This window comes from Carassius carassius, chromosome 1, assembly GCF_963082965.1.
Source record: "Carassius carassius chromosome 1, fCarCar2.1, whole genome shotgun sequence".
Taxonomy (NCBI): Eukaryota; Metazoa; Chordata; class Actinopteri; order Cypriniformes; family Cyprinidae; genus Carassius; species Carassius carassius.
The window spans coordinates 48,926,719-48,930,482 of record NC_081755.1 but is presented as its reverse complement, the minus strand read 5'-3'; the positions used below and the strand labels follow the sequence as shown (position 1 = coordinate 48,930,482).

General features: G+C 35.7%; 2 protein-coding genes across 5 annotated transcripts in view; both read right to left on the bottom strand.

Moving 5' to 3' along the window:
• LOC132094302 (gastrula zinc finger protein XlCGF17.1-like) overlaps positions 1-2,402 on the bottom strand; it is a 216,357-nt gene extending 213,955 nt beyond the window's left edge. Inside the window, exon 1 of the mRNA XM_059499305.1 lies at positions 2,346-2,402. The gene's annotated coding sequence lies outside the window, so the exon portion shown is untranslated. The remainder of the gene's footprint in view (positions 1-2,345) is intronic.
• The window catches only part of LOC132158112 (gastrula zinc finger protein XlCGF57.1-like), a 129,963-nt gene that overhangs the window by 90,687 nt on the left and 35,512 nt on the right, over positions 1-3,764 (bottom strand). The window lies entirely within an intron of this gene.

Below are 3,764 nucleotides of genomic sequence, written 5' to 3'. Positions count from 1 at the left end.
CTGAACACGTCATATAGACGTGCATGACCTCACTGTTCACAAATGTGTATTTCTGTAGCTTGTAAACTTTTGCAATTTAATACCCATTTTCAGGAGTTCACAATTTACGGCACCCAAATTGCCATTTGTAGATAAACGGCCAATATGCATAAAAAGCTTATTTTGTTTTCTATGAAAATTGTGTCTTCTAAACACCTCCTTAAACTGAACCCAAATAGAACATTAATGTGTAATTTACATGACTCCATTTTCAATGAAAATTTATGCATTTGGACAGAAGAGATAAAATGTCATATTTATTTTGTAACAATTTATTTATTTATTAATTTTTACAATAGTGCTCTCATTATAACATGCCTAAAATGCTAGCATTTCTGTTTTGAGCTGAAGATGACCAGTAGAGTGACGCATTTGATAGCAAGTCTTTAATCATTGGGATTCAACTCATAATTTCATATAGAATACGCCTCGTTATTTATGCAACATAACTTTAATATTAAGACGTATAGGCTATTTGCAAAAAAAGGGCCCGAATGCACATGAACAGATCTGCGGGGTTCTGAATGCGAACTCATTTTGTGGACGCGTTCTTCACAAAACAATGTGCAGAAACACGGCAGCTAAACTCTAAAAATTCACAGCGTTTTATTATAATGATGTTCTCATTATAGTAGTGTCTATATAATAGTCCCATTCATAGTTATTAATATTCTGCTTTGTAGTTTGACCTGCTCGCGCGCCATAGTACTACAATGAAGCGCTAGACTCAAATCCAAATCTTATATCAGGTAAATATTGTATCCACAACATATATACACCGGCTGAAATGTTTTGAAATCACTTGTACCCTACCTGTTCGAAAAAAATCCAGCTCTGTGTCAGTTTGAGTCTTGGTAAAGTTTTAATTCCCTGCCGCCAAGATGCTCCTCTGTTGGTCACGGATTATGGAAAGTGAACAAAAAAAATCTATAGGGGTGGTTGGTTTTATTCACACACTTTAAAATATTAATTTGAAGCTTCTTTCTTTTCAGATTCTTACAGATTTATCATAATAGTCAGTATATTAACCTTATTGGGATAAAACCTGTAGTTCTATGTGAAATCAGACACTTGAGCTCCCCCATATAGTCAGAATGGCATAATCAATAACACCCCGCGAATATTCGGCTGTTAGATTGGTAGTCGAATCAGGCTCCTCGAATCAAAGCATCGAATCGACGACTATTACAAAAGTACAGTGTAATAAATTAACATTAATTACTTTTTTGGCAGAAAACAGGTAAACTTTCGCCCAAAAAATGAGATACCACGAATGTAAAAAAGTGAATCTGATGTGTCTCACGTGATCTGATAACAGATAAAAACAATTATAAAAAAACAATGAGCGAAAATAAAATATTAATTTCATCAATCAGTTCCATTCCATTTTTAAGACATTTGAAAGGTAGATTCTTTTAGACATTTTAATGATAGTTTTACATTAAGGGAATTAAAACTTTTTAAGGATCAGCAGACACCCTGTCAAGTCTATGTTACCTTGTTGTACCACAAACAGTCATCAAAGATGAATAAGGAATAAAGATCAACCTCCTTTTTCCTCGTGTTTTATTCTCCAGGTTTCTGTTTCTTCCTGTTTTATTCTCCAGGTTTCTGGTTCCTCGTGTTTTATTCTCCAGGTTTCTGGTTCCTCGTGTTTTATTCTCAGTGTTTCTGGTTCCTCGTGTTTTATTCTCCAGGTTTCTGGTTCCTCGTGTTTTATTCTCCAGGTTTCTGGTTCCTCGTGTTTTATTCTCCAGGTTTCTGGTTCCTCGTGTTTTATTCTCCAGGTTTCTGGTTCCTCGTGTTTTATTCTCAGTGTTTCTGGTTCCTCGTGTTTTATTCTCCAGGTTTCTGGTTCCTCGTGTTTTATTCTCCAGGTTTCTGGTTCCTCGTGTTTTATTCTCCAGGTTTCTGGTTCCTCGTGTTTTATTCTCCAGGTTTCTGGTTCCTCGTGTTTTATTCTCCAGGTTTCTGGTTCCTCGTGTTTTATTCTCAGTGTTTCTGGTTCCTCGTGTTTTATTCTCCAGGTTTCTGGTTCCTCGTGTTTTATTCTCCAGGTTTCTGGTTCCTCGTGTTTTATTCTCCAGGTTTCTGGTTCCTCGAGTTTTATTCTCCAGGTTTCTGGTTCCTCTTGTTTTATTCTCAGTGTTTCTGGTTCACTCGTGTTCTCTTCACTCTCCTCTTTATCAAACATCATCTTTACAGCAGCAGATCTCAAATCAGATGATACTCCTCCAGATATTCCTGCTCGCTTCAAAACTTAGTCATAACTGTGAGGATGAGAATATTAAAGGTATGTGCTGAGCTGATTCAAAAACTGTATTTTTCTATTTAAAGAAAGTAAATTTCTAACAGTAAGTATTAAGCCAGCATCACGACAAAACAACAGAGAGCGCAGTTGAACTATCTTCTTCCCCTGGTGTTTAATGGTGTTTGACAAACAAACGCACGTGTCTTAGCGCCACCCGCTGGACTGGAGAGAGAAGCGACAAGAGGATCGATGGAAATAAATGAGAGAAAGTGTACAAAGTGCATTCTTTCAGTCAACGTTATATAACATTGTTATGAAATAGTAGTCTGTTTGTGAAATTGACCAGTATTATGGAGAACTGGACGCCTCAAGTAGACAGATTTTTTTTTCATGAGCTTGAAGAATGTAAAGCTCTCTCACCTACATAAAACAAATTCATGTACAACATCATGTTTGTAGATTTAAATCTGGCACAACCAACTCTACTTAACTTCAACACTACAACAGACAACACATAAACAGAAAAATAAAATAACAAACACAAGCAGATTCATTTTCAGTCTTAAAAGGTCTCTCCGAATCAGAAAAAGTAACAACAGCCTATTCATAAAATATTATGCCTGATCCCTGATGAGGTGCAGCCACACAGACATTTAAAAAGCATGCTCAGCGTTCTCATATCTGACCAATAAATACTCAAACATTAAATAATTACACTTAAAAAAAAATGCCATATTTAAATAAAAGCTCTGCAGAATATCTGACCTGACAAAAAAAGAAAAACTTTACTTTAGAGTAAACTGTAGAGCTGTTGAAGGTGTAAAGATGCTAGATAAAATATATTTGTGATTTTGCTAACAGTGGAGCTGCAGTCATGTTCAAGTACTCGATGTCTCTAAAGTGGATTTACATAAACCATGTACATCTTACCGACAGTTAGCCTATTCATTGTCCATATAACTTCTGAGAGGAAAATATTCAATAAGAATTGCAGATGAGCACATCTAATAGACATTAAATGGATGTCTGAGAGAGTGAGTGATGTATGCACTGTTAGAATTTGCATTTTCAACACTGTTTACATTAGTTAAATGTAAGTAATGTAAATAAACAATTCTACATAAAGTAACTAAAGATAAGTTATGTTTTATTGGCCCAATTAGTACTGTTATTAAATTGAAGAGCATTTGTGTTGGATAAAATGCCAGTTAACACATCAGCAACTACTTGTACAACATGTAAATGTAGTTCCTTAGCAGATAAATCACAGAGGTGATGTGAATCTTATCTGGATGTTACAGGGACAGATGAGTGAAAATTTCTCAATGGTAGTGTAAAACATCCTTTTTACCTTGTCAAAAACAGCTCTTTTCAGAGCAAGCCGTTTGTAGCATTTTCCTTTAAATGCAGATGAGCTCTGCTGACCCCGCCCCTCTTTTCTGAGCTGCTCTATGAGGGATGTTTACTTTAACAA